General features: G+C 40.2%; 1 pseudogene; it reads right to left on the reverse strand.

Moving 5' to 3' along the window:
• Positions 1–1,508: 1,508 nt before the first annotated feature.
• Positions 1,509–5,565, reverse strand: LOC118990930 (armadillo repeat-containing protein 1-like; annotated as a pseudogene).
• Positions 5,566–24,489: the final 18,924 nt, after the last annotated feature.

The raw sequence follows: 24,489 nt of genomic DNA on the forward strand, positions 1-24,489 counted from the left end.
TGTGGCATACAACAGCATGAATAAATCTCACAGATGTAATGTTGCATCAAAGACACTTGACCTAAAAGAAGACAGGCTGTGTGATTCTATACATGTAAAGTTCAAAATCAAGCAGAATGAATCTCCAATGAGGGATGGCAGGATAGTGGTTGATCTTTGGCAGAGCTGATGACTAAGGCACAGCTGGGAGGCTGCTGGTGCTTTTCCCTTGATCTGATCTGTACTATGGCTTCAAGAATGTGTTTCCTTTGTACTAATCTGTACACTCTGTGTACTTCATGTATGTTTTAATTTAATAAAATGCTTACTTTAACAACAGATAGAAGAGGAAGCACAGTTAAATCCCCATGACTGCCCCAAACTTAACTCTAAACACACACACACATACACACACAGAGCCATAGCTATATCCCAGAACTTAAAACTATAGGCTGCAACTGATATGTAGAAATTGTTTAATGAAGTTTTTGAAACTATCAGTTCATTTTATTTATTATAAATTCCTCATTAAACATATCATTTAAAATCAAAATATAACCACTGAATTATAGAACCTTAAAGCTTAAGTAGTATATTTCATATTCAATTAGATATCATGTAGCTAATAGATACTATATGATTCCACCTGTCATAAGAAACATTAAAAAAATTAAGGTCCTTGATGGAAGGCATGTTCTATACATACTGAGATTTGAAAAAATCTATAATTCCAAAGATTTATGACAATTGTAAATTTATACAAGTCATCCAGTTATTTACATTAGGTTGAAATGACAAATTATATAAAGGCATTACTTTAAACAATATAATCCGTTCAACACAGCTCATTCAGAAAGCTTCCATGAGTGCACTGATGTATCTTTTCTTTTCTCCTCTTTTTTTCTCTTTTTCTTTCTTTCTAGAATTGTATTTTTTAGTGGACTGCTACATTCAAATGAATATATTTAAATTCACAAAATGTCATTAGTAATGACTATTCCATAAACATCACTGGCAAAATTTTTTTAAAGGAACAAAAGGAGGATAATGAGAGATGTTTTCAACTCACAGTAAAGAGAACCAAAGCAAGTATTTTTCATGAAGAAAAGCAGAGAACAATGTTCAGTAATTCATGCACAACTCAAACTAAAAGACCTCTTCACATTGGTTCTGAGGATTGAGGACAAAATGAGTTTTTCTAATCAAGTGGTTCATGTAAAATAAAATGTGAAGCTGCACATATATAGGTTTGGTTTAACTGTGGACCCACTTGTGTTTTTTAAAGTGAGGTAATTAAACAAAGGAAAACAAAATCAAAATACCTCATAAACAAAGCAGTTCTTGTAGCATCTGTCCTTTTCACCACTTAGTGGGGCAAAGTGTCCAACAAAATGTAAAATGCAGCATGTACAATTGTAATCTAACAACTTTTTATGATAACTTATTGCAAATTGCACTTGATAGTTCACCACAACAATAGAGAACTGGCCCCTTATTCATTCACACAGTGCTTGCACCCCAAATTGAAGTCAACAGTGTAACAATCTGGATGAAAAGTTTGCAGCTGTGCTCAGCTAGCCAGCCCCACACTCCCAGTGGGAGCCACCCAGGCGGGACACTGCTTTGTCTCGCTCCTTCATGGGGCTCTCGTGCTCAAGCAGGCAGTTGGGTAGCTCTGTGTTCTGTCTCACTTCCACAACTATATCCAAGGATGAAACCAGCATCTCTTCTCCACTTCCACTTTTCACAGTGAAAGGTTTGCTGAGCCTTCATAACCTGGTTGACATTATTAATGATGCCAAATCCTGTGCTTTCAAATCTGAATGGATTCACACCAGACATCTTTGAATACCCATTTGAAAAGTAAAGCTAATAACACCTTTAATTTTTCACAAATCCTCTTCACATAGATTTCTCCAAGACATATCATCAAGACAATCTACATGCAAAACCACTGTTTTGCCATATTTGTTTGTAGTTCTCAGGAAAAACTGAGCTTTCCTTTCACATGAATGTATTTCATTGAAACTCTTGCCATCTGCCATGTTGGAAAATTGAATGTATAGATTTCAGAGGCTAGCAGTTTTGTTTTGCCTGGAGTTGTAGTCTAGTCTCGATGTGGTTTCTTCTTTAATTCTGTAGTTGTAGGACTTCCATTCAGCTCAGTTTGTGATGGTTCTAAATAATGGTTATTCTATAGTTTCATTGTAATTTTGATGTAGTNTTTTCACAGTGAAAGGTTTGCTGAGCCTTCAGAACCTGGTTGACATTATTAATGATGCCAAATCCTGTGCTTTCAAATCTGAATGGATTCACACCAGACATCTTTGAATACCCATTTGAAAAATAAAGCTAATAACACCTTTAATTTTTCACAAATCCTCTTCACATAGATTTCTCCAAGACATATCATCAAGACAATCTACATGCAAAACCGCTGTTTTGCCATATTTGTTTGTAGTTCTCAGAAAAAACTGAGCTTTCCTTCCACATGAATGTATTTCATTGAAACTCTTGCCATCTGCCATGTTGGAAGATTGAATGTATAGATTTCAGAGGCTAGCAGTTTTGTTTTGCCTGGAGTTGTAGTCTAGTCTCGATGTGGTTTCTTCTTTAATTCTGTAGTTGTAGGACTTCCATTCAGCTCAGTTTGTGATGGTTCTAAATAATGGTTATTCTATAGTTTCATTGTAATTTTGATGTAGTTGTGCAAGGATGTGTGCTGTGTTTACCTATGCTACCATCTTGACCAGAAGTCCAAATCCTTGGTGTATTTTCATAGGAAGTTAGTCTTAGTATATATTTTTATAAAGTACTAATGAACTAAAAGTTATATGTCTCAAAAGTTACATGATTCATTTGTTCAAACACACTTTTTGGTTTTAGTTTATAAGTATATGATTGCAATGTCGTAACATATTTATGTATGACTTCTTTGAAATGCTACATTACTGACAAATTTCCACTAATTTAATTCATTATATGGCTCTTTGAGTTAGAAATGACTGCAAATAACTGTTCTTGGTTTTATTAACATTACACACTGAAGACTTTGCACATTGTGAAAGAGAGAGACAGACACAAGAAGAGAAGAAAAATGAAAAGGAGGGAGCAAAGAAGAGATCAAAAGATAATGGAAGTAGAGAAGAAGAGGCAAGAAACTACTACAATATGCTCTCATTTCTACATTGACTTCTTCATTGGGGAGAATTAAAAAGTCAAATCAGTTTCTCCTTTCCATACCGTTTCAGAGCATCTCTTGCAGAGCATTTAAGATATTGTCTCACTCTTAGACTATCAAGAATAATGTCAGATTTACAAAGAATGAGTTGCTTTTATCCCTTTTCTGAAAAATGTCAATTGCCTTCACAAATGGTCAATTATATCTCTCCTCACAGAGGACTCATTTTTCATTCATGGGACCAGATGTTAATTCACTCAAGTTGCACGGTACATAGGTTAGGTATAAATATGTTATGATATTGATCCCTGATTTGCCGGTAAGAGGGGAACTAGCATTGCTTCTTCTAGTAAGCCTATGAGACAGAGTGTTGGTTTTGTGAGTTTGAGTGTTGGTGGGGAGAGGGGGAAGGTACTTCTTTTTTTTTTAAATGAAGAACTGATAAGGTACTTGTCTGCCAGGTTCACACAGCTGCTAAGCCAGTATTGACCCATGTGACACTCACACTCTTTCCAGGATGACATCCAGACTCCCAGTTTCAGAGCTTCATCATTACAACACACCCATAAGTCTTTTTGAATGTCGTAATTACACATTTTCAAAGTTTTTTTAATGTGATGTTCCTTTATTATAACTCTTTTAAATTTTTTATGACTGATTTTAGAAAGAGAGGGAAAGAGACATCAATTTGTTGTTCCACTTATTTAAGTATTCGTTGTATGTGCCCTTACTGGGAATCAAGCCCATAATGTTGGTGTATCAGGATGACATTCTGACCAACTGAGCTATCCAGTCAGGGCCCACATTTCCAAAATTCTCACATATATTTTACAGCTATGTAAAAAGGCATCATGAGTATGTAAGTACTGGGATGATGTTCAATTCTCAATGTTTTTTATTCCCACCCCTAAATTAACTAAATAAATGAAGTTAAATCAGCTACTTCAAAAACTATGGAATTGGAATTTCTTTGGTATCAAATATCTTCATTTCAGTCATATTATATGCAAGCATTTCCATGGATTAAAATATAGCCTAACTGCCAATGGAAATAAAATTATGGTCAACTCTTACTAGGGTTCATAGACAAATCCCTACACATACAGTGGCAAAGATGAAGTCCTAACACTTCAGAATCATGTTTGGGGACTGTGTTTCTATTTTACTGTGGAACATGTTATAAAACAAGTAATTTAAGAAGGAAAATGCAGCAATGATCTTTAACTTTCTAGTTGCTTTCACACAAGGAATGTAGATTTAGTATTTTTTGACACTAATGTCAAGTTAGGTACAATACTGGGGGGAAAAGTCCTGTTATTTGGCTGTTTTATTTTATATGATACTTTGAAAATATGCTCAAGAACTCTAATAGAATGAGTGATTACTAAGTATTACTTCTCCAGGAGAATGTGTTGTAAGCAGAATTTGAACAAATAATGCATGTACATGGGCAGGTTCACAGATATCTTTGTCCATGAACTTAAACTTGAATCCACATAGTAAGGTTAGTTTAGCAATCTTAGACACTTTAGAGAGCAGGAATAGCAGCCCCATTTTGAGGTAAGATTCAGTCAAGACTTGTGATCACTTTTCAAACCTTTTGAAAACAAGTATTGTTTTTATTTTTTAAAGATTTTATTTATTTCTTTTTAGAGAGACAGCAAGGGAGGGAGAAAAGGAGGAAGAGAAACATCAGTGTGAGAGAGAAACCTGTCTCATAACCCAGACATGTGCCCTGACTGGGAATCGAACTGGCAACCTTTCAGTTTGTGGGATGACACCCAACCCACTGAGCCTAGTCAGGGCACAGTATTATTTTTAAACCTAAAGTCAAAATTAATGACCCCAAACAAATAAAAGTGTTTGTACAAATAAGATAAATTCCAAAGTGAATATGAGGTACTATTAAAAGTCCTATAATGAGCAGAATTCTTTGGATATAAAGAACATGAAGACTTGTTATGTGATTTCATCTTTTCTTTCCCTGTAAATTAGAGATTGAGATTTGCGACTTATTTTGTAAATCATAATTATTAAAATAATCATGATTATTAAAACTGAGAGTGACCAGAAATCTGTGCTCTCTTCACAAATTTTTTCCAGAGTAGGAATGGAGATCCATGTAAAAGATCCTGCCTGTGGAGTGGTCGAAGGAAAATGAGGAGGCTTTTCCATTTAAAGCCTACCAAATGCAGGCCATCAGTCAACGTGTTACTGATTGGATGGGTGGCTGAAAGAGGATCATAGGTCCTTTTCTTTCCATAAGGTCTGTGACTTTGGGGACAGATTTCCCGGAGGCCTTTGGAGGACTTGTAACTCCAAGAACAGCATTTCTTCTTTACTCTCCCTCTTCCTTTCCTCACCTTTCCCATCACCATGTACGTGTCCTCAGTAATCAAGTGCATCCTTCTGGTTCAGATGTTACTCAGTTTGTTGTAACTCTGTGGGTTTTCTCCTGGTAAATCTGGTGCCCCTGTGTTTGAGATATCTACGAGTGCATCTCTTCTTAGGCTTGTCTGGGTATATGTTTCCGTGGGGCAGCTGTAGGGCACACAGATGCTGCCATTGCCCTGCCTGTGTCTCTGTGGCCTTTTCTGGCTATGCAGCCTCTATGTGGGGAGGGGGGGGGCAGACAGGAATGGTGAAGAACTAATGCCCCTGGGAACATCTCTCAGCCAAAGATGGATGAGTGTTGATGGATAAACACTGCAGCTTCCCAGCTCCTGGATGAAATGTAGGGAACAGGGGTAGGAGACCATTGTCTTCCACAGATCCCCAGCAAGACTAAGATGCAGTTGCCCACAGCAGTAACTTGCTCATGAACTCAGCTTGTGTTGGTAGCCTTCCTTTGCCTGAATCACTATCCTACTTCCCTTGTTTCCTGGGACTATCTTGCAAATAAACTACTTATACTCAAGTCCTTGTCCCAGAGGCTTCCTTTTGGGGGAACCCAACCTAAGGCAACCTACTTCTCCTTTCAAAGATGACCTGGTATGCCCTATGGATGTTCTGTTTCATCAGAAAGCATTCTCTTTAGGAATTAGCAGTCCACACTGTGAGCAGCCACCACAAACACCAGGTGGGGGCATTTTAGATGCACAATGGTTAGCCTGCCCACTGCAGGACTCTTGGTGCCATCAGGATTCTGCCTTTTATGACCACAGCCACCATCATCTTTCTCACCAGGGGCAGAGCTGCTGGCAGTTTTTCTGTCAACTGGCCTAAGTCTTTCACTTACAGATAGCCACATCCATATGATATTTATGGCTGGCTTGCAAGGCAAAGAGGACAGTCTATTAAGGGTGGAGTCAGGTGTGCTTTTTCAAAGATCTAGAATAGAGCATCTTGTGCTCAAAAAAGGGCATCTGCATAGGAAGGTCCCTGTACACTCTTACTGCCCACAGACCATAGAAATGGCCCAGAGCTCAGTATGTTCTAGTTGTCTTTACACATGCATGTATGCATGTACATGTGTTTGCACATGAATTCATAGAAATACTCAAGAAAGAGTTGGTTGGTAAACTACTCTCACCCTTAATCCCAATGTATTACAAACCCCCAAAGTAGCAACTATGGGATGAAAGGGCTCAAAAAGTCATTTTAGATAAGGACTGGGAAACTGAATAATCTAGTTATCTAGTCCACAGGTAGTAAACACAAGGCCCCAGAGGCCAAATCTGGCCCTCCACCTTGTTTATCCTGCCGGCACCTTGTTTCTACGTGGCAGCAGTGCCGAGCTCCTTGCCCCTAGTTAAGAAGGATTTACATTGATACAGTCCTAAAATTACATTAGGCCCTTTGAAGGCAACTGCGAGGCTGATGTGGCCCCTGGTGAAATTGAATTTGACACCCCTGATGTAGTCCAAGTGACCAAAGATAGTTGTCTCCAAGCCAATTTTCAGGGAGTCCCTTGCCTATTGGAAGTGTCATCGCAAGGTTTCAAATCGTGAAATGCTTGAAGCATGAAGCTGGGGGAGGCATAATTGTTGGTGTGGTTAAATGGCAAGGGGCTTGGTGTGCCCAAGAGAGAGTTACACTGACGGATATAGACACAAAGGAAGGAGAAGGCTGAAGAAGGAGAAACAATTAAGAGTCTGTTTGAAATCAATGGACTGTCCATCTGCTATGGAACTTCATCGTAACACTGATTACAGGTAATTGGTATTTGGCTGAGTAAGTAATTAGGCTGTCCACGGAATTAAAGGATACAAAGGGCTGGTGAGTCTATTCTGAATCCTGATTTCCTCCTCTTTCTGAAGCCAAGTTTGAGGACTGGCATGTGGCAGACAGAACCTCCCACGGCTCCTACAGCAGGGAGTGTGTTTACAGAGCAGTGACACCTCCTGACTCCGAAAACAAAGGAAGCAGTACCTGAGAAGAGAAATATGCAACTGCAGGCCTTAATTATAAGAAATAAAGGCAATAAAGGCACATGGCCCTGTGGGAACAGTTTGAAATACCACTTTGGTATCAGTGAAGTTGTGAGTCTGAGAGAACTACTTTCTAACAATTCAGAATGCACGTCTAAAACAATGGGACTGAGTCCACGTTGTCACTGCAGTGATGGGACTTTGTCTGTGGTGACATGGCCTTACTTTATACCCAGTTGAGACTCTCATCACTTGGCAATCATCACTTTGTAGGACTGACTAGAAAAAAACGAGTAGTTAAAATTTAGATAGCATTCATATTTGCCAGGCAAAGTTGTTTTCATATGATAACCCTTTAATAGTAACCCTGGATAGTTTTGTTTTGTTTTTTTGCTGATGGGGAAATGGAGGCAAGGAAATTCAAGGTTACAGTGGTGAAGTGACTCTACTCACTCATCTCTATCCTGTGCACAAGCTCTGTGAGCTTCTATGCCCTGGTGTGTTGGGGGGGCTTACCAGTGTCTCCCAGACTCTGCCTGCACCTGGCTTTGCTGGGAGACTAAGAGGCGGGGGCCATCACTGGGCAGAGAGGGGTGCTGTCAGCACCAGAGAAGAAAACCGAAGCAGGAGAGCCCGTGCCTGCCCTGGACAGATGAGCAGCAGTAGAAGGAGGGGTGCCCTGAGTCGTGGTGATTTACCGCTTTCATCAATGCACAGGCATCTTTTCTCTGTTCCTGAAGGACTTGGGATCATCTCAACTCCATTTTGAAAAAGCCACTCAAGTTCAAAGTAAATGAACTGTCATCTCCTAAGTGACACAAAGTACACATGGTGGAAAAGTAGGATTTGAAGCAAGACATTTCACTGGCTCTTCAAGGGGCTCTCAGAAGTCTAGTTGGGAGGCAGGAAGCCCGCAAAGTCTGCCCTCTGCTCACCCTGCATCTTTCCCCTTCCTTGGCCCTGGTTTCCACCATGGCAGTGCTCCGGCAGGTCTCACACTGCTTTCACCTCCTGAAGGTGCCAGCCTCTCTCTAACCTTGTGTCTGTTTAAAGATTTGTAACAACCTGATCCAAGCCCCTGCTCCCCAGCACCCCTAACCCACACACCCCCGTCTCAGCTCAGACTTTGTTGATCCATACGTTGGTTACAGAACAGATATTCTCTCTCTCTCTCACATACACACACACACACACACACACACACACACACACACACACACAGAGGCACACCCGTATCCTCTCCCAGGTGACTGAATCCAAGCACTTTCACACTCTACTTAGTTTATATATTTATTTGACTGCTCCTGAGGACCAAGACCCTATTTTGTGCACCAGTATATTCTCAGTTCAGGGTGCCTGGTGGACAAGGCATAAACGTTCATTGAATGGATAAGTGGCCCACCTAAGTGACCCAAAAATATATGCTTTTGCAGCATTTGAAATTAATCACCATATATTTATGTATCTAGCCCCATGCTTTTGAAAAACATGAGGCGTGGGGAAACCCTAACCGGTGAGTATCTGGCATAGCCCTGAATCACGAGAATCACGTGAAGGAATATTTTCAGTATGCAGTGTGGAGCAGAATATATACAGAATATATTCAGTAGGGAGAAAGTTGGAATTCAGAATGACATGGTAAAATTGCAAGTGTCAGAATAAAATTCAGTGAAGAAAAGCACAAAGAAGTGTAAGTGGAGAGGAGAAATAGTTTATAATTGAAATGGAAAATGATAAACTCTAGGTAGGAGTGTCATTCAATAATATTCATCGGGGTTGATGTGACTGAAGTGTCCCTAAAAGGAGAATACTGGCAGTGTATCTAAAAGGAAGACTGTGTAGACTTGATGTTGGCTGTAGTGGGTCTTTGAACACCACCCACATGCATGCACTTAGCCTGGGGCCAAAAGCTCTCTTTTCCATCCTGAGCAAGGCTGTGCAGCCTGGGGACAAGATAGGCTGACAGTCCTGGTGATTATCACCCCCAGGAGTAGCTCTCCACACACTGATCTTTCAGGAGGGGACAGGTAGCTCCTTCACCCTTTAGGTGACATAATTCTGAGGCACGTTTGACAGTTTTTCTCAGAGTTCCTCGGCAGGATTGAGCCTCACTCACATGCTTTTTAACTGGCTAACTAACTCAGCCCTAATTAACTCTCTTCCCTGGAACTGAATGTAACAACCCCCTACTTCCCTGAGAATGGTCCCTGTACTTCCCAAATAAACTGTTTGCACCCACTCCTTGCCTCAGGATCTGCTTCAAGAGCAATCTCCAACTTCAGGAATGCATGGGTCAGGGTGCAGGTAAGAACAAAAATCTACCTCAGGTGGTTCGGATGAAGACAACTTCAACACAAAGGACACCTAAGGGTTAGGAAGCAAGCAAAAAAGATGGTCAGTTCCCCAGGAACGCGACTGTCTCTAGGCCTGGGGGGATGAGGGATGCAAGTGTTTTTTCAGGCACTATGATCACAGAGGCAAAGTGCCAAAGCAGGAAGGGAGAAGGAGAGAAGTACCCCAGCTTGTGTCTCCTGCTGCCCTCATGTCATCTGCCAGTGTCTCTCCCCCAGTGGCCCGAGCCATCCAGACACCAGTCACCATGGGAGTGGCCAAGTGGTTCCCACAGGTCAGCCTCTTGGGGCAGAGAAGGGCCGATATCAGGTTGGGCCAAGCCCACGGGAATAAATATCTCACATGGTGGTCCTATGCATCACTCTGGGGTCTCGGCTCCTGCAATACCATGTCAGGTTCTTTTACTGAAGGTCTCAAAGAGCCTTTCTTACCCACTACAGGGATGGTTCAAATGTTAAGTCATTAAGACCCCTTAAGGAAAAAGCAAGGCCCATTTACCTCAAAGAAAAGAAATATGAAAGATCAATGGATGTTGTTCATTGCATGTAGCAAAGTTTGCTCATCAAGGGGATGGGTTTCAACATAATGGATTTTTTCATCAGAAACTTTAAGGGCAAGGATGAAAATAATGCAGGCAGAGTGGGGCTGCACTTCATCACATAGATGATACAACCAACAGATGAAATGTGCACTAAATAAGTAGTGGCACAAATAGCCCTAACAACTGACATTTATTAAGCACTTGCTATGAACACTGTAAGTATTAATTACCTCTCAAAGTCCTCAAAACAGCCCAATTATATAGATGGTATTGTTCCCTCTGAGTTAATTTGCCAGGGCTGCTATAACAAAATATCACAAACAGGGTGCCTTAAACAACTGAAGTATATTGCCTTACAGTTCTGGAGGCTAGAAATATCGGAGATGGAAGTTGTCAGCAGGGTTGGTTGCTTTTGAGAGGTGAGCAGGAAAGCTGTCCCATGCCTTTGGTGGTTTGCTGGCAGTCTTGGCCATTTCTTGGCTTGTACTTATCTGACTTCATCCTCACTCGGCGTTTTCCCTGTGTTTGTATTTGTGTCCACAATTCCACTTTCTAGGACACCAGTGAGTGGTATTGGATTAGGGCACCCACTGTTGCCCCAAATTAACTAATTACATTGTAACAACCTTATTTCCAAATAAGGTCATATTCTGAGGCACTGGGAGTTAGGTCTTCAACATATAAATTTGAGGGTAGGAGACACAATTGAACCCATAATACCATGGTCAGTTGAGAAAACCGTGTCAGCAAGAACTTAAGTAACATAAAGTTTACCCAACTAGAAAATTTTAAGTGTTATGCAGTGTGCCCTAAAGCCACATTTGTCTGAAGCATGAGGCTAGCGTTATGGGCAAGGTCAGAGTTGGCTTAAGATTAGAGACATTAGGACCCAGCTGTCCCCAGGAAGGAAAGAGATTACATGAAGGTCTGGAAGGAGAATGTGTGTCTGTAGACCCTGAGAGGCTGGGGCTGGTGGGGGCTCCTCGGAGGAGAAGGGGGAAGAAAGTCGAAGAAGAGGGGGGAGGAAATTCGAGGTAGATCCTCTGTCTAGCAGCTTCCCAGACAGACGGGCATCTGCCACAGTGGGCATGTTACCCACCTCACCTGAAATGCCCCCAAATTACCATCAGGGAAAATGTTAATTCCTGACTGAAGAAACACTGGACATGAATGAGTTCAATCAGTTTGGTCATTAGTTTTTCGAAAGGGGTGGAGAACAGAGATATATTTACAGAAAGCAAGAAAAGCCCCTGAGGATGCTGCATGAATGTCCCCAGGAGGAGGGGAAAGAGGGTCAGCATGCTGCTTAGCAAACCTATATGCCCAAGTGACTCATGATAAAGAAAACTGACATATTACCAATAGCTTCCTTTCTGTACATTTCCAAACCTTGAATGCCTTGCCTCCCTGGAACCTTTCTGGAAGCTTGCCACTCCTCCCTGACTTTCATATCTTCCATGCCTCCTGATGTAGTCGGAGAAGGCAAATCGCCATAATAAACAACTACAATATTCCCATTGGCTTAATGTGATGGGTGTTTTCTATCCTTCATTTCCCAGTCCAACACGAGTTGCCGTCCATCAGCCTTCCGCATACTCATTTAGGAACCAGAATCCTTCGGGAGCGTCCCAGAGTCACATAACTGGTACAGTGTCAGAGCCAGGACCTGAACCCAGGCAGTCTATTTCCAGAGAGTAAATGCGCCCTTAACAACCTGCAGATCCTGCTTCCAGTCTCTCCATAATGGTAGCTGGCTAAATTCTATAACAAAACAATTAAATTCCCCATGGCCTGGTACAATAAACGTGTTTCTCATTTACTTCACAATCCATCATGAACGGTCCTGGTTGGAAGCCTTCCACATACTCCATCAGGGACCCAGGCTGCTTCTGTCTTAATTTCCACTTATTTCTCTATCTGACTGCCATGTGTGGAAAAAAGAGCTGAGAGTCGCTCAGGGGAATTGCATGGGTCCTGCTTAGAAGTGGGATAAATCGGCTGCCACCCTTATTTCATTGGCTTGAACTCAATTGCACGACCACACCAAACTGCAAGCGTGGCTGGGGAGAGCAATCTAAGGGGTGCTCAAGAGAAAAAGGAAACAGCTTCTGTCACAACTTAAAATCTCAGAGCAATCCCTGTACACAAAAAGAAGGAGAGAGAAAATCAGGCAGAAGATCAATCCTTCAAATTTCACAATACCTTGTCAGGAATCTTCACGTGAACTTGCACTAACAGAAACTACCTTGCAGCTGCAAACGGAGGCAGCGTTGCTCTCTGAAGTTTCTGAGAAATAAAAATGATCATTAGCATGAATGAGTTTGTGCATAGGAACTTTATTCCCAGAAGAATGGCTAATTGAGGCTTCTGTGTAAAAATATTATTATTCACAGATTGTGGGACTTTTTTTTTTTCTATTCCTTCTGAAAACAGAGTAAGAGGCAGGAGCCTGAATTGCAGCATATTTTTGGTTAAACAGAAGTTTGAGAGAGAGAATGTGACTATATGAACAGAATTCCTCAGTCAGTTTGTGAAATCCCTGGAGGTTTCTAGTGAACAGTGTGGGATCACATCACCCCCCAAAAGAGGAATATCAACCTTTCTATTAGTTCTCAAGTAGTGCGATTGCAATTTAGTAAAGAATGGGGTTTCAAGCCCTAGCATTCTAATGCCTGGAATGGAGTTAGAGTAACTGGCAGCCTGGCAGCTGCTTCCACAGAATCCATAAAGCTACCTTCTAGACCTTGAACACAACCAGGACTTTTTACTTAATCCATAGACCCATCCGCGCAAACATCCAATGGGAGAGGGGCTGTGTGCGAGATGGTACCCACCTCTTTGCCTGCTGCAGAGGGAATGCCATTGTAGACTCATTCTCTTAAATCTCTGTAAGCACATAAAGAACCGCAAGAACGTCATGTGGCCCATGTACACTGTGCGGCTCACCTCAGTGCGTTTCCCATTTCTTCAGCACCTTGTACCCTCAGGTTCATCCAGGTTTGAATTCCCCAGACGAAGACCACTGAAATTGCAAATCAGTGTTTGAGCCTTTTGGCCTCTGCGTTGTGTAGGTGTTTGAGCTTTGGGATCTGTCATTTTCCTGCATCCAGAAATGCCTGGAGAGGAAATGAAACTCAGAATGTCACCGCGTGTACATCCCGTCTCTCCAACACCCGGGCCTCTCTAGTTCCAGTAGCTTTCTGGCACCTGTGAACATAATTTTAAAAGGGATGGTTAAGCTCTGCTGATGGTTTTAGGAGGAAGAGTTTATACTCTACTCTTTTTAGAAATGGAAATTCAAAAAAAGGAGCATATTTTAATAGTGGAATCTAGTGACAGGAAAAGGTCGATGTTAAAATGCATATTACCATAAGGGAAACTTACTTGGAATTTTCAAGTCACACCATGTCGACGACCAGTAATTCTATTTGTCTGCCCAGCCATCCTGGCTCCAGTCTGCTCATGTGCCATTAAAACAAATCCATGCAATAAAACTCTGTAAAACAAAAAAAGCCATAGAATAGTCAGACACGATATGATTTATTTTAAATCATTTATTGAGTGCTGTTAGTACCCCAGGCAAAATACAATATGCATATTGGTTATTAAAATTAAACACCACCAGCTTTCTTTAATCTTGGAAAATTGTGTTACATTTAAGTTGGGCATTTCCAAGCATTAGGCATTGGCAACAAAGAAGTGGGTGGAATCTTTGTAATTGTTCTGTTACTTAATGTCGTTGTGCTTCAGATATTATTTTAGGATCCGAAGTGTGGTCACTCAGGCCTCTCCTGATACACTCGTGTCTAAGGCTGTCCACTCACCAATGTTCAGAGTGGAACTAGGAAGAAGAGGCAAATGCTACTGAGGGTCCTAACATGAGCCTGTCAGCCCTGACTCTCTGCTACCCTCTCCTGTAGGTTGGGAGGGCCAGGCTGGGGCTGAGGGCAAAACCAGGGTGTGAATGTGATGGGTGTTATTAGAGTGCCGAGGTACATGAGGTTTGTTTGAAAAGAGGGTTCAGATGTAGCAGGAAAACTGAGTTTCATATTAACACAGAATATATTACTAAGTGAAAGACAATATTCTTCTTTGAGATAAGAGAAAAAGGACTCTTCTCCTCCTCCCCCTCCCTCCCACCCCCACCCCTGCTCTAAGAAAAAGACTGTTTTGGTGCATCCCTGGGATGCGGCTCTTGGTTTCTGTAGGAAGATGTGGTAGTTTTCCTTTGTCTTTAGATAGTCTTCAGTAGTAAAATCTTAGAATACAAGACAGAAAACTGTACTTGAACAAGAATTAAATTTTAAAAAATCAAAAAAAAGAATCCCTGAAACACTTGCTAAGTATTCTCTAGTTTTATTGCTAGAATAACAGATGTGTATTCAATACCTAAAATTTTCCAGCTGAAAGTAAATACACCTGCAACATATAAAATATAAAAGTAATATATTCATGTGTTGATAAATATTTTAAAATTTGTTTATTTATTTATTTTTAGAGAGAGGAAAAGAGGGAGAAAGAGAGGAAGAGAAGCGTAGATATGAGAAGCATCAATCAGTTGCCTGTCATATGGGGGCAGAACCTACAACCTAGGCATGTGCCCTGACAGGGAATTGAACTGACGACTTTTCACTTTGCAGGATAACGCTCAACCAACTGAGCCATACTGGTTAGGGCAATATATAAACATTTTGACTATTACCTAATATATAAAACTGTAAACAAAATTAGGAGACTAAATTAACATAGTTTTTTTTCCCTCTGTGAAAGGAAGCATCACCAATCAGCATGATTCTGTATGCAAAGAAAAGATTGCATTTCACATATACATATGTATTTATATGTTTGTGTGTACACTAATTGACCCTTTCAACAGTCTACAAAAGACTTTTATTTATTGCTATTGAAAGAATCTTCACATTGAAAAGAAAGGTAAGAATTTAGAACAAGTCTTTTTCTCCCTCTCCCTCTCCTGCCAGGTCATGTTTTCCAGCAAAGCTGGAGCATCAGTAATGTTCACACACTTCCCAGGAATAAGAATCCTATTGGATGCTCTCCTGTTTTTCTTTCTGGTGATACAGTCGTCACAGTATATTAGGTCCTTCAACAATGACAAATTATAAAATTTTAAAATTATCAAGTGTAGTACTTTATATATTCACATAAAAATGTAAATTAATTTAGTTTTCAATAATTCATATATTGCTTAAAGCAGTTATTTGTTTCATTGTCTTGCCTTACTAATTTATAATTAAAGCTACATTGCAAGGAACTGTTACAGAATTGGAAAATAAGCATTGCTCATAGCAAGTTGCATCAAATAGCCTTGTGACTAAACAGAACAAGCAGCAAGACACATGGTATCTGTTGACTCATTCGTTTATCACCCACAAATATGTTGGATGGTTGTGCATATTGCTTTCCTTCTTTAAAAACCCTCTTCCTCTAGGAAATCTTAATTTAAAAGTGTGAACTGAATACTGTAAACAGAATGGTGAAGAAATGAATATTGGGAGTGATTAATTATTGATCTGTTGAGAGTTTTTTCCATTCGTTTGTTCGTTCTTATACTGACACGGTGAACCAATATTTAAAAGCACCTACTCTGTGCCGTGCCTTATGCTAAGCACCATTGGTTGGTCTTATTTGCTCTTTCAGTTTCAAATTGAATTGTTTGTCATTGCCAAGTGTCCCAGCTTCTCTTTTTTGTCATTTTTGCATTGGAAGGTGACCCCCATGTTTCTGTGGGTTTTCAGCTGGACTGTTTTCACTCTTCCCTCTCTGTGCTTCATTTTTTGTCACCGGTATTCAGTTCTACTTAAGAAGCTCCCAGGATCTCCATATGCTGGATCATTCTCGATTTGTGGAGATTCCTTTGCTTGATTCAGTACTTATAATTCTTAAATGTATCGTTTTCTCCCAGAAACTGGAGTTTCTATTCAGGAAGAAGTTGTAAGTGCCCCACCCAGGTCCCCAGGTCCCCAGGTCCCCTTATTGGGCCTGTGGACCATAACCCCCACGATGGTGAGTGCTGGCTGCCAACAGCTGGTCAACAGCTGACCCCTTCTCTGTAGAGTTGCCCTAAGCCAAAGGAAGTATCTCTACCCAAGATGCTACACTCACAAGCAGTGATTGACACAGGAGTACAACATGTTGATCCCCTAGGCTGGGAGGCAACTAGTGCCCCAGGGCTCCCTGAGGAATAGGCTGACACCAGACTCCAGCTAAGCCCAAATCCTTGCTGAGCTCCAAGCCCCTCCTACCCTGCTGTGCCAGAGCATTCCCTCAGTAAGTCATAAGCTGACAAATTCCTGCTTCAGGCTCTGCTTCTAGGAACCCAACTGATGACAGCAAGAATGATGCCAAGTTTTTCTACCCTCTGTCTGCCAGGATAGGATGTTCTAGTTTCTTCCACTTGTCCTCCTTCATATTCAAATAACAGACTCAATTAGATTCAATGACAAAGAGGACTCAGCAGCAATACCTAGTGAAGGAAGAACCTGAAAAAGAGGCAATCCTCACCCCAGCTGGTGTGGTTCAGTTGTTTGGAGGATCGTCCTATAGACTGGAAGTTTGCTGGTTTGATTTCCAGTCAGGGCACACAGCCAGGTTGCAGATTCGATCCCTGGTCGGGATGCACAGGAGAAGGCAACCAATTGATATTTCCCTCTCACATCAATGTCCCTCTTTCTCTCTCTCTTTCTTCCTCTGTCTGTCTCTGTCTCTTTCACTTTCTCTAAAAGCAATGAAAACTGTTCTTGGGTCTTGGGTGAGGATAAAAGAATTTCTTAAAGGAAAGGCAATCCTTTTAGAATGAAATTCCAGGTTCATTAACTCCAGGACCCATGGAGTCTTGAGTTTGTTTTTTTGCTTGTTTGTTTATTTCTTTTGTAAGGAAGGAAGGTCCAGTTCCACATACATGTGTTAAATCTGTGTGTCTTAGTGAACAGACTTTCTCAGGTTTAGGTTAGCTCAGAAGTCACTGTTAGAACTGTGGGTCTCAGGAATAAAAAGCGCAGCGAGCGTGGTGAAAGCAGATTCTGGAGCTAGTCTTGCTGGTCAGGAGCTGGGCAATTGTGTACTTGTCTCAGTGAGGCTGTGTGTTTCTCACTCTGTTTCACTGCCCCACTACCTGCCTGCCTTGGAACTTTCCTTCCCTTTTCCAGCTGACCTGGGGCCATTATGCTGGGCAGGTCTGACTATAGCACAACAAACCATGGGATGTTACTTTGGTCCTACTTGCATGCTGACTAGCAGAATCTCCCAGATTTCTGATTCCAAATGCAACTCTCCAAATTTAGCTCAGTTCATCTTTTCTCAGTGGATTTTAAATTTCTAATTGGCCAGCTTACTAATAGACTGACTTGGTCAGCTTATGAAAAGACTGCACAGGGCTCAGTAGGCCTCCCGACAGTGCCTGGGTTGGTGGGGGAAGACCCATAGTAAACAACAATTAGATGGCCATTCAGTAGGACTGAGAGTGGAGGCAAGTTGTCCAGAAGGGATCAATGGGCAGAGATGTCCCAAAAAATGTGTAACACAATATGCTGACGGATAATAGGAGCTGGAAAGGAGCTTTTAACTTGATTATTGTATGAACAGATATTTTAGGAAGTTGGGAAGCAGATAAAGTTCCATTAAACCAAACAGATAAATAGTAAGGGAATAGTTTGCACTACTATTAACCTCCCCTCAGATAACCTACAATGGACTAGCCTTTAGAGAAGTATTGTCCAAAGTGGTAGCCATTAGCCACATGTGACTCTTGATATTTAAGAAAATTAATTCAAATGAAATAGAATTAAAAATTCAGTTCCTTGGTCTCACACATTCTAATGCGTAAAAGCCACATGGGGCTCATGGCTGTTCTACTGGCAGTTCAGATCTAGCATATATTGGTCTTGTTGAACAGTGTTGTGTTGTTTTGTTTTTTTAAGGTTACTGTTTTTATTTAAGGGAAGAGATTTGGGGGTTCATTTCTTTGGAGTCCTTTTTCTCTTTTCCAATAATATGAGAATAAACACACTGTGAACCTCTTTTCTGGAAACACATTAAAAACACGGTGTTTCCATCTGTTGTACCAGGAAGGGCAACTGGTATTTTGTAGTTATTTTAAATGCAATAAGATGTGAAACACACCAAAAATATTCTGCATCTTCCTGTATTAAGATTTCCTTCTTGCCCACGTTCTTCTTCCTTTTGTGTGGGGAATGGTTTTGCACAGAGGTGAACAGGTAGAGAAGAGGAGGTGGACATTATCTTTTGTGTCTCTACTCCTTAGGGTTGGAAGGGATCTCATGGGTCTTCCTACATATATCCCCCATTCAATGCAGCTACTGTGTTTGCTGCATCCTTTATAGGTGATGTGTGTTTCTGCTCAACAGTTGCCAAATATAGACTCTAATTCATGAGCCCTCTGTTTGTGTTCATACCTCCTACCTATATGCATGGACAAAGTGAAAAAGAACAAAGAAAACGCACTATTATAATTCTGGGTTTGAGAAAATACACATTTCTAAATTTTTTGGAATGTACCAAATATCTATTATGGGCCAGAATTTTACCTCTAATAACCACAAGTACTGATCAATGTAACAGGCATTCAATGAATGCTATGTGTGTAATGGGTTGCCCACCCCTCGGTGACATTGGGTATGACTTGGAGTAAAACATATCCACAGAAACCATCTTAAAAATCAATACATTAATTCCCATGCTACCGTCTAAAGCTGAATTAACCTATAATGTGCACCTATTTTTGGCATTACCTCTGCAAGAAAATATATTTCCTCCTTCTCTGATCCCTTCCCTTTCCTTTTGTTTGTTCCTTCCTTCAACCAATTCTATATTCAAAGACTAAGAACAAAGGTCTCCCCAATTTAGCTTTCCATGGGGGCAGGGGTAACTGCTTTTCCTGGAAGGATCGGGAGTTCTGTGACAGGAGAAGGATTCATTTTAAACCAGCAGCTACTTTTACAATAACATATGCTTGGCTGGGTTTCTCCTCATAGGTTAAATCAGGACACAAAATTGGAAGTCACCCTGTGGCTGAATCTCAGCACCCAAACCAGGGAGAAGCGGCCCAGCTTGAATGTAGCTGGGATGATGATACAGCCCATCTCCCCTTTTTTGAGGAAAACAAAATGAAAACAAAAATCCTTTTATGACAGAACTTCTTATAAAGACTGTAGGAGAGATTTATTCAGATTATAACCCAAGAAAGAATTTTAGTCTCAGGAGAATACGGAAGGAAGCCATTTAATATAATTGCACTCGAATATAGAAGAAAAGGCATATATGAACCACTTAAATATAAAACAATCACTCACAGAAGTAAAAGTAGAAAATTCTCCAAGATATGTCTAGAAGGAGACTAGCTATGTGTTTAATAATGCCATATGTATAAATAAATATATAAAGTAAAAAATAGCATGTAGCTATTATTTCTCTGAGTTCTAGAGAAACCATTGTAAGTATGCTTTATTAAATGTAAAATAATAACTAAATAACTTTTACTTCCAAAAAATGGGTATTGCCTGCCATTTGAATACTTGTTGTGCGTGTCCTAAAAGGTGTGTTACACATGTTGTATGATAATATATGTAATTACAATTATAACGATATATAGGGCAAGTGAGTTTCATTATAGAAATGTCCACTGGCTTCTAAAAATAGCAGCACAACGTTGGATTTTGTGTTCCGTGACCCATGATGCATTAACAGTATCTCTTACATTGCTGTGGATTTAAGGAAAGGAACTCTCTTGAATATGCTGTGGACGCTGGGCATTTACAGGCCACAAGAGGAATCAGATGGTCTGCAGTGTATCAATGAACTTCCCCTTTCAGTTCTGCATTTAGGTAACTGTGTCTTAGACACAGCACTTCCAAAGGAAATTAGCAAAATTGAAAGTGTCTCAGTAAATTTTCCCAATAGGACAGCGTTTATTACATCAGTCAAGTAAATGGCACCCTGGTGTCCAGAAACAGCTAATGCAGCTTTTAAAAGATGCTTGTGTTTATTGGTCAGAGCATGACACTAATGACAATGTACAAAAATGAGGTTCTCAATCCCAGCATTATATGCTGATTAAGTCTGTGAGTTCCATTTCCAAGTGGCCAATTACCTTTCTGCTTATCTATCCATTGATTCTGACCTAATCTTGGCCATTGTTTTTAGTCATAAGAAAAGACAGGGAGAAGGAGTGAATGGCTCCGCCTTCATGAAGTGCCCTCCTGCTGAAGGCATGGAGATATTAACTTTGATGTTAATGCAACATTTGTTATTTTTCCATCCATGGAGGAGTTAAATTCAGGCAGAAAGTGATCCTGTTATATCCAATGTGCAGTCGACATCTCACAAAGGGTGAAAAAAATTAAACTGGTCCAAGATTTCTCCCGAAAAGAACAAAGACATAGACAGATATATTATATTGCTTTGTGTTTGGGTTTCTATCAGCCTTTGGGTTGATTTTATTTGCTTTCAGTGTGAGTTTAGTCTGTGTAGGAGAGCTATGTATTTTAGATTCTTACAGGGACACTCCAATACTTGGCTAACTCTTTTCAGAGGGTAGAAATTATACAGAGTAATTCTTTAAAAAAAGTTATTTTTCTGAATGAAGGTTACAATGACTCAAATAATTTAGGACAGTTCAAGAAAATTCTCAACATTCTATTTCTCAGATTTTAATCTATTTGCTATAGTGTATGTCAAAAGTAGGTTTACAGTTGTGAATTCACAAAACATTTTGTTCTTATTATTTATTAATTATTGTATTATTTTCCATATGAACAACTATAAACCTACTTTTACCCCACCCTGTACTTATAAATTTTGTATTCAAAAATGAATGTTTTTAATACCAACTTCTACCTTTTTAAGTGATTTGGGATGCTATTAAACATGTTAAGCAGGAAATAGTTTGGAAATGTATTAACATAGAATGTAACCGTTCCTCATTTTCATATGTGACACACATGAGAATATGCAGACACACATAAATCTGCATGTATTCATCATGGCTTTAAATTAGGGAATTCTGTGTTCTAGTGATCAATTGCTGTAAAAGACACTACCCCAAAACTTAGTGGTGAAGACATAGACAGCTTTATGATACCTTGTGCTTTTGTGGGTTAAGAGTTCAGTCAGCCCTTGGCTGGGTGATTCTTTTACTCTACATAGCTGGATGCAGAACCCTCTGTGGTATGCAGCGGTAGATAGACTGGTCCGGAGAGTCCAACACAGCTTCACTCCATGTCTGGACCTTGGTGGTGATGGCTGTAAAGTCAGGCTCATCTGGGATTGCCAACTGGAGCACCTGCACACAGCCAATCCAGCATGATTGCTTCAGGGGAGTTGGGCTTAGTATTTCAAGGGCAAATGTCCCAGAAGACAGAAGACAGAAGCTATGAGTCTCATCAGGCATGAACCAGAACTTCTGGCACAGCGTAACTTCTGCCACCTTCTCTATTGGCAGCCCAGACTTAAGGGCAGCAGAATTTTATCTACATCTTAATAGGAGAAGTGACACAAACTATAGCGATGTTCAATGTATCATTCTCTGTGCCCTGGCTAATGTGGAGAAATATGGTATCGTCGTTAAAAATGTGGAAGTCTAGCTCTGATTAGCTGTGGGGCTCTTTCTCATTTCCTCATCTAAAAACTAAAAATAATAATCATGCGTATTAATATCTCATGGAGTTGTGCTAAAAGTCAATGTGATAAGCCACACAATCTACACATACACAGAGATACAAATATACATGCAAAGTACTCAGAAAATTTGCTGCTATTTGTAGTTTTTTTAACTTCATCTTAGGTTATAGTGGGGGCCAGGAAGGAGATATTGTAGCCAGGAGTAAGCAGGTCTCCTGCAGAGCAAGAAAGTGAGACCCATTGATTAGGCAACATAATCTGTAATTCAAAATTTGGTGTTTCCCCACTTGGTTTCCTTTTGTTGAAGAGATTTTTCTCAAAATGCCCATAGTATTGAAGAACGATACGTGCTCTCTCATTCCTTCTGTTACTCTTCCTGGACTGTCCCTTTGCTGTCAGTAGCTTCCCATGGAGAGTTAGGATGCTGTATTGTACTTGTTTCCTTACAGTGGATGGCACATCTCCATGATATGCCTCAATTATTCCTTCCAAAAGGGGCATGTGCACATAAATGTCTCTGTTAAATTATATGGGATTACTTTTCATTTGTGTTATTCTAAAAAATAGTGCTGGGCTCTAATTTTCTTCCTCATTTATAAATAAACATAAAGCACTTTCTTAGCCAGTTAGTTAAGATAAAGTTTAAGATATAATATAGAGTCTCACACACAAGATGTATCCAACAAGATAGATGTTTATTTCTCTTTTTCTTAATAGTGTAGGCATGGAGGCAAGCTCTGCTCTACCACATTATTCATGGATTTAGTCTGAGAGCCATCCTCAGGATGTGGTTTCTAATATTCTAATGACCGCCATTTCCAAGCAGGGGGAAGAAAAATAGGAAACCAAGTCCAGGACAAGCATTTCTATGTGTTGAAGACAACCTAGAGGCTGCATACATACTTTTTATTAATAATTTAGTCACATGGGCATAGGTAACACTAATGAGAATTATAGTTTCTAGCCAGGCATTCTTGTGGCTTAGAAGAGATTTGAGGGTGGTTTTGATCAGGGGGTACACAGTTCATTGTTTTCCACATTTGTTGCCCCTCAAAAAATAACTCAGCTTTTGAATAACCAATCCACAACAATGATGACTATGCAGCTGTTACTCCGCACCCCACAAGTTGTGCCGCCAAAATATGCCTCTGGTGTCCATTTTTTGAGAGACTCTTTAATAAAATAATTTGACATTTATGGGTCAGGGCTGTGTCTCAGTGAATATTTTTCTGATTTTGCATGTCCTTTAGCCTTGTGTTTATGAGGCTATGATACAGAACATAAGGCTGGAGGCTACACACCACTTTTTATAAACAACAACTCTCATCCATGCATGACTCTTGCCTGTGGTACTGCCAAGGATATGGGACAACTGTAGAAGAGTGTGGGAGAAATAATTAAAAGCAACAGCAGCAGCAGAAGCAAATACTCTCTTGGTTCTTCTGAGAAATGAAATTGTATTCCATGAGATTCAGATACCTAACCAGTTCCATTGTCTGACCAAAATGTATATCTCTGGATAGATTATACTGCGATAGTGCCATTTTCCTACTATTATACATCTTATCAATTTTCAAAGTCCTGGTGCCCACAGCATCAAAGAAGCTTAGAGTTTTAGAGCTGAATCAGTCACTGGAAGTCTGACTTACTGTAGGAAACCATTGGAGGTTGAATCTCTTGTGGTCACTTTACTTACATAAAAAGGGTGTGGATGCATTGAACTGTTTGGAGAGGTAAGGGGAAATGCTGACCTTCTTTGCATTTGGATTGAAGTATTACACCTTGGTTAGGATCTACACATTTCCTCTTCCAAGCATTGCTTAGATGACATAATTCAGTACCAGAGACGAGTCTTCACTCTAGGTTGATTTCTCACATGTTGTCTTTGGCCTTTAATGGAAGAGACTTCGCTGTTTGTATCTGACCATTTGTAATTTCTCTTTTCATAGGCTAAAGGATGCAGTCATTTGCATCTGGCTTTTTTCAGTCAACATTATATTTGTGAATTTAATAAACTTTTCTTTATAGTTTCTCCTCATTGCTGTATATCATTCCATCATAGGAAAATACCACAATTTATTTATACATTACATTACTGATGGCCATGTGGGTAATTCCCAATTTGGGACTCTTGAACAAACAAGCTTTTCTATATAGCACATACAGAAAAGAAGACATGTTAAGCAATAGTACAAATGCCTTTTTTTAATTTAAAAGTCTATTCTTTTCTACTGAGGAAATATATTTTAAAACTGCCCCTCTCGCTGGTAATGTGAGTTTCCTGTCTTTACTTGAGAGCTCAGGGGAAGCCTGCTGGATAAGGGCTCCAGTGTGCAGCTCTGCCTTTCATTTTCAGAGGAAAGGGCAGCCTTTGCTGAGATTATATATTTCATAATTGTGACACTACAGAA

Source organism: Sturnira hondurensis, unplaced genomic scaffold (assembly GCF_014824575.4).
Source record: "Sturnira hondurensis isolate 20B ecotype Veracruz unplaced genomic scaffold, ASM1482457v3 Scaffold0007401, whole genome shotgun sequence".
NCBI lineage: Eukaryota > Metazoa > Chordata > Mammalia > Chiroptera > Phyllostomidae > Sturnira > Sturnira hondurensis.